We start from the raw sequence: 13211 nt of genomic DNA, 5'->3' as shown, positions 1-13211 counted from the left end.
GTGTCAGATGGAGTTTAGTTTGGATTAATGCGAGGTATTGGATTTGGTAAATCAAACAAGAGCAGGACCTATACAATTAAAAGTAGGGCCTTTGGCAGTGTTGTAGAACAGAGACCTAGGCCGTCAGGTATAATTCTTTAAAATTTAAAATATAGATAGTGTGGTTAAAAAGGTGTTTAGCACACTTTCCTCATTAACGAGGAGACTCTGGACAGTAATCAGCGGCCTGGTATCATTTCATGGTTTTAGGAAGAGGGCAGTCACATGTGAGAGTTGGGTAATACTGATCAGTGTTTTGTGGCCTGAAATTATGCTGTTTCTTCATCTGTGGTGTTCAGTGATTAAAAAAATCTATATGAGAGCCTTCATTGGGCTGAGTGTGTCTGCAGGATTTCTTTCCATAATATTGCAGACTACAGATAATAGCGATTAAAGGCGTTCATAGTTAATTTCGATGGTAGTAAACTTAAAGAAAACAGAATTCACGAAGGCAGAGGTGACCTTCTTGGTCCATTACATTGGACATGGAAGGTTGACCCCATGGAACACAAAGAAGAAGGGCTTTGAGGAATTTCCACGACCATACTCGAAGAAAGAGGTGCTTCGATTTTTGGAACTGAGTGGATTCTAACGGAAGTTTGTTCTAAACTTCAGCAGTGTATTGGCACCGCTGATGGATTTACTAAAGAAGAACACAGAACTGTGGTTGACAGAACAATGCCAGGAGGCATTTAAGACGTTTAAAGCACGATTAATCACCGCACCCGTTTTCGCTACACCAAATATTTTGAAACACTTTTAAAATTGTGTTTGATGCGAGAGATGTAGGGGTCGGAGATGTATTGATACAGAAACATGATGATGGAATTGAATGTCCAATTGGCTACTTGTCGAAAAAAACCTCAATATCCACCAGAAATAAATACAACAACTGCATTATTGAAAAAGAATGGCTGAGATTGGTACTGACCTGAAACCACTTAATGTTTGCATGACAAAAAAAATGTCGGAGATGGTTGTAGACAAAAACGACAATTCCGTCGCATTTTCTGGAATATTTAAAGGCCAGAATATGAGACTATTTCATTGGAGTCTTATGTTAGCGACTTTAAACTTACAAAATGTACATGCTGTTGGTCCTAAAATTGTGACAGCAGATGTGTCATCATGGATTGAAAGAAAAAAGTGTAGATAAGATTTGACTTATTCAAGTGATATATATATGTGTGCACAATTAATATGAGTGGTATAACTGAGATTAATAATTTTGTATTTCATAATAATAGGATAAAGAATTAGAGTAAAATAAATAAAACAATTTTTTCATTCTGATGTTTTTTTCTGAAGGGGGAGGTGTCATGAAGCCGAAAGCATGTCTAGTCACTTTAAGACAGAACAGGTTTTGCTGAATAGAAAGTACAGCCACAAATTGCAGCTAAAGGTCAGGCTGTTCCACATGTCACCATTAGCTGGGAAATGGATACCTTGGTATTGGTTGCTGTTTTGACAACAACTAAAATACAACCAAAGATTTTTAACAACGCTCAGGATACCAGAAACCAACGGAATTTCAATATTATTGTTTGGACACCTGGATAGCAATCAAATTATGAGAATTATTGTATCATGGGAAGTATATAAACACAGCATTTTGACCACTAGAGAGGGAGCCCCTGCTATGCAAAAGCAGAGTAGCTGTTGTAGAGCAATAGTGCTAACTGGCCATTTAAAACACTCTCTATCGAAGATACATGTTCATGTCAAACCTACTTGCAGTTAAAAAAAAATGACCCAGGGAGATCAGCAGCTGGAAGAGTGAACACAGCGGGGAAGATGGAGACTGTGTGATCTTGAGATTGGAATGTGTAATATGTGGGTTTTTGGAACAGCATATTTTTACATAGTTGGAGACAGATAGTATGTACTTAAGAAAAGAGAGGCTTGTATTTGTGAATAGTGGTTGTTTAGTGGTCACTGTTAAAGTTAAGAAATTAACTTGTCAATTTTTGTTTAAATAGTGGAATGTAGGAGATCTGTGTCACTCATATTTTAACAGATTACAAGATGAGGCGAGCTTTTCTGGGTGTTCGGTTTTAATTAACAGAAGGGTTCGACTCCACCTTGTAAATATCCATCCACGCTAACTCCATTTCCCTCGTGTTGGCCCATATACTTCCAGTCCTTTCCTATCCACATATTTATCCAAATGCTTTTGAAATGTTTTTAATATACCTCCCTCAACCACATCTACCGACAGCTCATCCACATACCAGCCTCTGTGTAAAGAAGTGGCCCCTCAGGTTCCCTTTTATTCCTTCCCCTTTAAACTTAAACTAATCCACTCTTGTCCTTGATTCTCTAAACCTTGGAAAAACATATTCACCCTCTCCATACCCCTCATGATTTTATACAGCTCAGTCCCGCTCAGTCTCCTACACTCTAAAGAAAATGTCACAGCTTGTCCAACCTCTCCCTATAACTCAGACCATTGGGTCCTGGCAAAGACCTTGTAAGTTTATTATGCACTCTTTCTAATTTCATAACATCCTCCCTATAACAAGGTGACAAAAACTTCAAGTGACAAATACTCCAAGTGTGGCCTTAACAAAGCCCTGTGTAACTGCAACAAAAGTTCCCACGTCTGGCACAGCGATTAGCACTGCTGCCTCCCAGCGCCAGAGACCCGAGTTCAATTTCTGCCTCAAGCAACTATCTGTACGGAGTTTGCGCATTCTCCCTTTGTCTGCTTGGGTTTCCTTCCACAATTCAAAGATGTGCAGGTTAGGTGAATTGGCCATGCTAAATTCCCCGTAGCGTTAGGTGAAGGGGTAAATGTAGGGGAATGGGTCTGGGTGTGTTGCTCCTCAGTGTGGACTTGTTGGGCCGAAGGGCTTGTTTCCACACTGTAAATAATCTACTTGATGCGCAATGCCGTGATTGACGATGGCCAGTGTATCAAATGCCTTTTTCACTGCTCTGTCTACCTGTGACTCAACTCTCAGAGATCCATGTAGCTGAACGCCGTGGTCTCTCTGCCCACTACACCCCTTAAAGCCCGCCCACTCTTGATTTGGCTTTCAAAAATTCCTCTTACATCTATATTAAATTCCATTTGCCATTTCTCAGCCCACTTCCCCACCTGATTAAGGTCCTGCTGCAATTTCTGATAAACTTCCTCACTGATCACGCTCCCACTTATTTTCGTGTCATCTGCAAACTTACTAATCATGCCTTGTACATTTTCAACCAAATTATAGATAAGAAACAGCAATGGATCCAGCTTCCAGTCTGATCATCATCCTTCCACTAAACCCTCTGCTTCCTACCATCACGCCACCTGTGTATCCAATTGGCCAGTTCCCCCAGCATTCCACATGGTGTAACCTTCCAGAGCAGCCTGCCTTGTGGGACCTTATCAAACGCCTTATTGAAATACACAGAAAATATGTCTATCACTCTGCCATCGTCAACCTTCTTGGTCACTGCATCAAGGAACTCGAACAAGTTTGGGAAGCATGACCTCCCACTCACAGGTCTATGCGGATTGCTCCAAATCAAACCCTGTGTAAGCAATGGGTGCAGTCAATGGTATGCTGTCCTTCATGGTAAGTGATTCGAGTACATAAGTAAAGCTATCTTCCTGCTGTTGTAGAGCCTTGCTGAGAGAGCATTTGGGGCACTCTGTACAGATTTGATCTCCTTTATAAGGAATGATTTCCTTACCAAAGACACGGATGATAGTAACATGAGGATAGAGTGAAGAAGCTGAGTGTTTAATCTGTCGAGCTGTGAGAAACGTAGAAATGGTGACGCAGAAACATGAGGAATGGCAGCGATCACTTATTTCCAAAAGAGACTTTGATATTTTACACAGTATTGATTGGTTTCATTTATTGTCACGTGTACCTCAGTACAGGGAAACACTTTATTTATGAGAAGTGGAGGCAGATTATAGTAAGAATGGCCAGACAGATCATAGCACAGAAATAGACTTGGACGAGTAAGGCATACAGGTTACACTGCACAAGACAAGATCAACATGAACACGAGCAGCATTATTTGAACTTAGGAAGTCCATTCATCAGCCCAGCGTGGCTTTCCTAATATTTTATTTGCCATAATTAACTATCCCCAAGTTATTGTGCAGTTGGCGTGTGAACCCATACTGAATGTCATGCTGTTCACAATGGTTTCTCAGCAACATCAAAAACTATTGGGGTCTCCACAGAGTTGGAATCTTCTGAATTTTTCTCTTGATGTTGTTTTTAATTCCTGATTGGAGAAATTTTTGTGACATTCTGTGTCTGAATATTTCTTATTGCCAGGGTCTGTGTTTATGCGATTTTCCTATATTGAAACAGTTCATTAGTAATAGCTCCACGATCTATTATTCTGTTAACTTGTCCAACAGAATTGAGTTATTCTAAATTCCTCTTTCTTTGGTTTCATTTTATCTTTCTTGTTTAAATTAATGATGTTTTGCTTCACACTGAGTGGTTTCACCAGTCACATTGCATCTGGTAGAGACACTTTACATTTCCTTTAAAATAAGAAACATTAGAATCTAGGTTACCGCCTTCAAATATTTTCGAGGGTTCCTGGTGTAGTCCATCACACGAGACTCCTTCCCTTCCTGAGTAATATGCTGGAAGCACTGAATGGGCTGTCCCTGTTCTTCTCCAAGAGTGTCAATGGGCTGAATGACTTCCTCATATTCCCGTGAAACCAGCGTTAGGTGCTGAATGAACTCTTGTTTTACTGTGGCAATGTGCAGTGTCAGGCAGTGCTGTTACATGAATGTTACAGAAACGTTAACAGCACACGCCTGAATGGAGTCTGGGTCTTCCTACACTTGGACACAGACCAGTTCAGGAGCTGAGGGGGGACAAAATGTTCTGAACATTGTGGAATCTTCGGTGACCATTCCCACTTCTGATCTTATGATGGGGAGGATAGGGGTGGGAGAAGGGAGACATTGACGAAGCAGCTGAAGATATTTGTGAAGAGAAAGTTACCCTGATGATCTCCCACAGAGGAGACCAGGAATGAGATGGTGAACTTCTTCCTTTGTGCCATGTTAGACTACAAACACTGGAGAGTTTACTCTGATTCCCATTAAGTCCAGTTTTGTTAAGCTCCTTGATATCAACAAAAGGCAACAATTGCCTTGGCATCAGGGCCAGTCCCTCATATCTGAACTCTTGTGTCAACCTCTTTTGTTCACATCAATAGGCCCTGATATAGGAGCAGCAAGTGTTTAACTATATCTTGTAGAGGTTTATATATAATGCAATGATGCGGGATGTGCAGCTCCCAGTGCCTGATGGACATTTGTTTCTGTTTCACACATTAGAGCTCTGCTTTAGTCTGTACTGCTCCCGATGCTGGCCAGACATCTAGTCCGTGTTTATCGATCAATGCAATGCTTGACCTGCATAGCTCTCCTTCCTGGACAGATATCTAGTCTGGGTTTATAGATAAATGCACTGCTGTTTTCTGCACAGCTCCCCGTGCTGGACAGATATCTAGTCCGTGTTTATAGATCAATGCACTGCTGTGGTCTGCACAGCTCCCGGTGCTGGACAGATATCTAGTCCGGGTTTATAGATCAATGCACTGCTGTGGTCTGCAAAGCTCTCTGTGCTGTATAGATATCTAGTCCGTGTTTATAGATCAATGCATTGCTGTGGTCTGCACAGCTCACGGTGCTGGACAGATATCTAGTCCGGGTTTATAGATCAATGCACTGATTGAACTGCATAGCTCCCCAAGCTGGACAGATATCTAGTCCGGGGTTATAGAACAATGTGCTGCTGTGATCCGCATAGCCCCCCGTGCTGGACAGATATCTAATCCGTGTTTATCAATCAATGCACTGCCGTGGTCTGCATAGTCCCCGTGCTGGACAGATGTTTAGTCTGGGTTTATAGATCAAATCAGGGCAACTGTATGGAGCTTGGTCCAACCACCATTGCTCAGGGACATAGTGGGTGTTAGAACACGAGCCGCTACTAGTGGGTAACAGGTGTAGTGGCACCACAGGCTGTGGCTGAGACTGGTACAACAGGATATCACAAACAGAACACATTGTGTGGGACATATTGTCTGTTACTCACGGAATAGAATTGGGATGGGGTCAAAGGCCATTTAGAGGGGATCAACTGGGCAGGTGTTCATAGGCAGGAGGGCGAAAGTGAGGACTGCACCACCATCAGACTTCCTGAAGAAGGGCTTAGGCCCCAAACATCGATTCTCCTGCTCCTCGGATGCTGCCTAGCCTGCTGAGCTTTTCCAGCACCACATTTTTCAACTCTTCACAGGCAGGAGCTCAGTTTAAGATGTGTGAGGAGTGTGATGGTGGGAGACAGTGTGGGCGTGTGGTACTGGGTGAGTGTGCGAGGGAGTGAGCATGATGGTGGGGGAATGTTTGGGGGAGAGAATGTGACTGTGGGGGAGAGTGTGGGGACGTGAGAGTGACGATGAGGGTATGTGCAGGGGAGTGAACGGGACAATGGGAATGTGTGGGAGAGTGCGTGTGATGGGGGAGTGCACTGGGTCTGACAATCAGGGTGGGGCTGTGTGTGGGGGAGTGAGCGTTACCGTGGGGAGAGTGTATTTGAGTGTGACTGATGGTGAGGCTTTGTGCAGGATGAGTGAGCATGACAGTGGGGCATTGTTGTGGAGTGAGTGTGATGGTGGGCGACTGAGCGGGAGAGTGAACCTGACGGTAGGGGAGTGTGTGGGAAAATGGTGGACTGCGTGGGGGTGAGCGTGATGGTGATGGTGTTGTGGGGCAATGTGTGTGATGGTGGTGGAGTGCGTGGGGGTGAGGGTGATGGTGAAGGTGGTGTGGGACAGTGTGTTTAATGGTTGTGGAGTCTGTGGGCGTGAGCGTGACGGTGGGCGTGGTGTGGGGCAGTGCGTGTGATGTTGGTGGAGTGCGTGGGGAAGTGACTGTGACGGTGAGGGTAGTGTGAGGCAGTGTGTGATGGTGGTGGAGTGTGTGGGTGTGAGCGTGACGGTGGGGTATTGTGGGGCAGTGTGTGTGATGGTAGTAGAGTGTGAAGTGGTGAGCGTGACGTGAGGGTGGTGTGGGACAGTGTGTTTGAGGGTCGTGGAATGCGTGGGTGTGAGCGTGACGGTGGGGATAGTGTGAGGCAGTGTGTGTGATGGTGGTGGATTGTGTGGGTGTGAGCGTGACGGTGGGGGTAGTGTGAGGCAGTGTGTGATGGTGGTGGAGTGTGTGGGTGTAGCGTGACGGTGGGGGTTGTGTGGTGCAGTGTGTGTGATGTTGGTAGGGTGTGTGGGGAAGTGAGTGTGACGGTGAGGGTAGTGTGAGGTAATGTGTGTTATGGTCGTGGAGTTATGGGTGTGAGCGTGACGGTGGGGGTAACTTGGGGCAGTGTGTGTGATGGTGGTGGTTTGTGTAGGGTTGAGTGTGACGGTGGGGTTGGTGTGGGGCAGTGTGTGTGATGTTGGTGGAGTGTGTTGCGATGTGCGTGACGGTGAGGGTGGTGTGGGGCAGTGTGTGTCATGGTGGTGGAGTGTGTGGTGGTGAGACTGACGGTGGGAGCGTGTGGGTCATTGTTTGTGATGGTGGTGGAGTGTGTGAGGGCAACCGTGATGTTGAGGGAGGTGTGGGTTGGTGTGTGTGATAGTGGTGGGGTGTGTGGGGGTGTGTGTGACAGTGATGTGGTGTGGTGCAGTGTGTGTGATTGTGGTGGACTGTGTGGGGATGAGCGTGACAGTGGGAGTGGTGTGGGACCATGTGTGTAATGGTGGTGGAGTGTGTGTGGGTGAGCATGACGGTGGGGGTTTTGTGGGGCAGTGTGTATGATGGTGGTGGAGTGCGTGTGTGTGAGCTTGATGGTGAGGGTGGTGCGGGGCAATGTGTGTGATGGTGCTGGGCTATGTGCTGGTGAGCATGACAGTGGGATTGTGTGGGGCTGTGTGTGCAATGGTGGTGGATGGTTTGGGAGTGAGCATGACGGTGAGGGTGGTGTAGGGCAGTGTTTGTGATGGTAGTGGAGTGTGTGGTGGTGAGCGTGACCGTGCGGGTAGTGTGGGGCAGTGTTTGGGATGGTGGTGGAGTGTGTGGGGGTGAGCGAGACGGTGGGGGTGGTGTGGGGCCGTGTGTGTAATGGTGGTGTCTGTAGGTGTGGGTTTGGCGTGACGGTGGGGGTGGTGTGGGGCCGTGTGTGTAATGGTGGTGTGTGTGTGTGTGTGAGCATGATTGTGAGGGTGGTGCGGGTCAGTGTGTTTGATGGTGTTGAAGTGTGTGGGTGTGAGAGTGATGGCGGGGGTGGTGTTGTGCAGTGTGTGTGATGGTGGGGGAGTGTTTGGTGGTGAGCGAGACGGTGGGTTAGGTGTGGGGCAATGTGTGATAATTGTGGAGTGAGGGGCGAGAGAGAGGGGGCGACAGAGAGGGGATGAGAGAGAGAGAGAGGTGAGGGTCAGGCTGGGGTGGTGTGTGGGCGGCGGTCAATGTCAGGTTGGGGGCGGTGTGTGGACGGCAGTGAATATCAGGCTGGGGCGATGTGTGAATGGCGGTGAGGATCAGGCTGGGGGCGGTGTGTTGGTGTCAGTGAGGGTCAGGCTGGGGGCGATGTGTGGAAGGTGGTGAGAGTCAGGCTTTTTCATAAATATTGTTGTGCATTGGAATTGACATGAATTATATCCCAGACCACAGCAACTCGCTGCATCAAGACATCTGCCTCCTTGATACCTTTTGCTCAATTCAATGGGCCCTGATAACATCAGCGACAGCACATTTGGCTTGTTTTTCAGAGAGAGCAGTTACATTTCACGTAAACCCTTCCTCAATCTCATTAAGAAGTGATTAATCAAAGCAACGACATGTTTTTACAGTCCAACCAAATAAAATAAAATTTTCTACAAAGTTAGAAATGTAGAATAATCTGGAGTGCATATGTCCATCCCTGTTTGCCTTCAGTGTTGTTTGGATATGTTTGGACTGGGAACAGGGACTGCAATTTAGAAATAATTGAATGAACAGCAGCAAGGAATCTTTTTTAAAATTTCACTGGGATTTCAGTGAAGATTCTGTAGTCTGCTGTGACCCCACTAGAGGGCAGACTATTGTAAACTCCCCATGGAGCAGTCAGACAGGCTCCCAGCAATGTGCTCTGATCCCACTAGAGGGCAGACGCTTGTAAACTCCCTATGGAGCAGTCAGGTGTGTCTGTGTGTGTATTTCAAGGCTGGGCTGAGTAGGTGGTTTTGGGGGGAACAGACACAGAAACAGACTGGGTCAGCCCTGGTCTAACCCATTGACCTGTTGTTTCCTCCCAGACCCCGCTGTAATCTCACAAAGATGGTAGTTGGTGTGTTCCATCCCTGGGGGAGGTGTGTTCCAGGTAATGGAGCTGGGAGCTGACTGGATCAGCTGGGATTTGGGAGGAGATGGGGTTTGAGTGACTGACCTGGGGCTACTTAAACCAGGCTCAGGAAGCCATCATTCCTTTTGCCATGTGGCATACCCAGGGGTGAGTAATGAGGAGTTAGTGTCTCTATGTCTCTCAGTGTGAGTGTGAGAGTGAGTGAGAAAATGTGTGAGTTGTGTTTGTATCTCAATCCCAGGGTGGACCTTTTAAGCAAACTCAGTCCCTGATGGGACACAAAGAGAGACATTGGGGAGATGGAGCCGAGAGCAGCTGGGATGGTGAGTATGGGCCTCCTTACCCTCTCCATGCCTCACTTGGCCCTTGCCTCACTTTTCTCTCGACCTAACTTTCCCCCTTCCCTCTCTGTCTGTGTGTCTCTCCATCCACCTTTCTCTCTGTCTTGTGTTCTCTCCTTCTAACTCACTTTTTTTGTCTCTCTCTGCCTTTCTTCCATTTTCTCTGTCTCTCTGTCCCTTTTCTCTCTCTGTGTCCCTTTTTTTTCTCTCTCTGTCCGTTCTCTCTCTTTTTCTGTCCCTTTTCTCTCTCTCTCTCTGTCCCTTTTCTCTCTCTCTCTCTCTCTTTTTCTGTCCCTTTTCTCTCTCTCTGTCTGTCCCTTTTCTCTTTCTCTCTCTCTCTCTGTCACTTTTCTCTCACTCTCTCTCTGTCCCTTTTCTTTCTCTCTCTCTTCTGTCCCTTTTCTCTCTGTGTCCCTTTTCACTCTCTCTCTCTGTCCCTTTTCTTTCTCTCTCTCTTTTCCACGACTTCCTCCTCGACGTTCCCCCCTTGACTTTCCACCACGACTCCCCCCTCGACTTTCCCCCATCGACTTTCCCCTCCTTAACTTCCCCCCCTCGCCATCCCCCCCCCCCCCCCCCCCCCGCCGACTTTCCCCCGATGTTGTCCCAGACAGCATTGGGATTGAATAACAGATTAAAAATGGATCTCTTATAGTGCAGCGTTCTTTCTCCATTCACATACAGCAGGACCCTGACATAACTCCCCCCACCAAAAAAAAAAACACATTAGCTCCTCCTCCCTTCCCTCCCTCTGTGTCTATATTTATCGACATATAGCGTTAAACATCACACAAACTCAGGTTAATATCCCGACAGGTTTACCTGGAAACACTATCTTTTGAAGAATCCTGTTACACTATAACCTGGTGATATCCCAGTCCAACACTGGCATCTCCATCATCGAAACATAAAGATCACCATCGAGCTTTTAACCAGATGATTGCTTGAAACACACACAGCAAGATCCCATGAGCAGCAGTGTAACCAAACACTGATCGTGTGTGTCCCTGATGCTGGTTAAGTGTTTGATTCTATCTCCCGGACAAGAGGGAGCAATCCTCCTGTTGAATAAATTCCAAACAGCTCCCCCTTCCTTCTCTGTGCCCTGCACCCTCTGATCTCCGTCTTGTGCTCTCTCCATCTGAGATCTCTCTCTCTCTCTGTTCTCGCTGTCTCTATCTCTGATCTCTCTTCCCTCCCTCTCTCTGTACCCCCTCTTACTCTCTCCATCTTCGAGATGGCTCTGTTCCTCCCCTCTCTCCCTCTATCTCTGAAATCTCTTCCTCTGCGTTCCCCCCACCCCACTCTCGCTGTCTCTATCTTGAAGATCTTTCTCTCTGTCTCTCAGATTTCTCACATTTTATCCCCCTGGCCTATGCTCATGACTCTAACATTAGAATGGGTCTTTGGAGAGAGTTTCTGATGTTAAAGTATTGATTCCCTCCTCCGGGACCTTTCTCCCAGATCCTGGGGGTGTAACCTGTTTGTGTCACAATCCCAAGAACCGGTTCCTTTAACCCCAGGCCTCAAATCCATTTTAAACCAATGAACCTTCCAACAGGACCATCAGTGCTCTCTTTCATTACTTCCTCTCTCTCTCTCTTTCCCCCTCAGCCTCTCCCGCCCCCTTCAAAGCCCCATTTTCACTCCACTTCTCTCTCTGTCCCTGGAGCTTCAGTGAGAGAGGGAGACAGTGACATCTGTGGAATCAGACTGTGCAGCAGCTCCTCCTCCATCTTTTCCCCCATTTGTCTCCCCTGGTCCAGACCACAACATACCCCCTTGTGGTAAAAATCCCAGAGACAGCCTGAACACCACCATGATTTTCCCCATTGTGTGTGTGTAAATGATCGACAAGGAGACAGGACAGTTTCTGATTATTCTCTCTCTCTGTGCCTGATGCTTCCTCGCGGCTGAAGTGATTCAATTCTAGATTTAGATTTAGATTAGATTAGATTAGATTACAGTGTGGAAACAGGCCCTTCGGGCCAACAAGTCCACACCGACCCGCCGAAGCGAAACCCACCCCTACCCCTACATTTACCCCTTACCTAACACTACAGGCAACTTAGCATAGCCAATTCACCTGACGCTGCACATCTTTTGTGATGGTGGGAGGAAACCGGAGCACCCGGAGGAAACCCACGCAGACACGGGGAGAACGTGCAAACTCCACACTGTCAGTCGCCTGAGGCGGGAATGGAACCCGGGTCTCTGGCGCTGTGAGGTAGCAGTGCTAACCACTGTGCCACCGTGCCGCCCACAAATTCTCTCTGTCTCTGCATCGTCCCGAGTTTCAGCCCCTGGATCCAATCTCCTCCTTACCCGCAGGGTTAGGGGGAGCGGGGGGTGGGGAAACACGCTGAGAAATAAAAACAAATCAATTTGAAATAAATTACAACAGTCACCCCAAAAGAACAGCAAGATCCCACATATCTCTGCCTTCCCCAATATCCCACGGGACCCTTTGAAACTGGTTCAGTTTAATTATTGCAGAATTAATGAATTGCTGACCATCACAGCGACATTGAAATACACAGACATCACCGCAGAGCAGTTGACCTGAGGCTTGAAACATTAATAAACACGTACACACAACAAGATCCCACAATCAGCAATATAATCCCACACACATCGTGGGTGATGCTGGTTAAGGGTTGACGTATTTGTGTCAAATCCCAAGTCCCCAGTTACCTGAGCCTCAGGCTTCAAACCTGTTCAAAAACGACAAGGCCGCAATCCGACAGGACCCGGTTAACCAGAGCTCCCGGTAAAAGTCAGCCCCCTCCCCAGAGAGAGGAGATTAAACCTCGGGGTAATACACAGACAAAACTCACGTGGGCCCAACAGGCCTCAGGACTGCGTTCCCCCTGGAGAAAGCTGTTGTTTGAAGGTTCCCTGCTTCCAAACACACTCTTTTCAAATCCTCAACTGGCCAGGAAGATCCCTTTGGGAGGAAAGAGGCAGCATTAGTTGGAAGGCTAAGCAAGAAAATATTTCACAGTGAGATAACACAGCTAAATCCCAGGTTTTCCCTGCTGAGACAATTTCTCAGCAACATCCAAACACAAACACGTCGGTGATGAGTTGAGTTTTCATGTTGAAAAGTTTTTGAAATGTCGGATTAGCTAATTAAACCACTCACTGCCTGCCACGATGGCATTAGGGAAATTGACGCACAGCAAGATCCCAAAAGTTACAGTGCTGCAGAATCTCAATAATCTGATCATTTTTATTTCCACTTTAATTATTTCCTGTCACCCCAGAATCAAATATTGCAGCTATTTCACAATCTCACACTGCCTCTCTCTCTCTCTCTCTCTCTCCTGTTTCTCTTGCTCTCACCATTTTCCATTTCTTTCTTTCACTCTCTTTCTCTCCGTGTCGAATTCGATCATCCTGCCCTCTCTATGACCCACTTTCCACTGATAGTGTGACAATTCTTTCCGGAGGGTCAGATATTTTGGGTTGCAATTCCCTCCTGGGGGAGTCCCGTCTCACAGATCCTGGG

Source organism: Chiloscyllium plagiosum, unplaced genomic scaffold (assembly GCF_037043375.1).
Source record: "Chiloscyllium plagiosum isolate Xiang-an unplaced genomic scaffold, Cpla_swu_hap1 HiC_scaffold_51, whole genome shotgun sequence".
Classification (NCBI taxonomy): domain Eukaryota; kingdom Metazoa; phylum Chordata; class Chondrichthyes; order Orectolobiformes; family Hemiscylliidae; genus Chiloscyllium; species Chiloscyllium plagiosum.
This window is presented reverse-complemented; position numbering follows the sequence as displayed.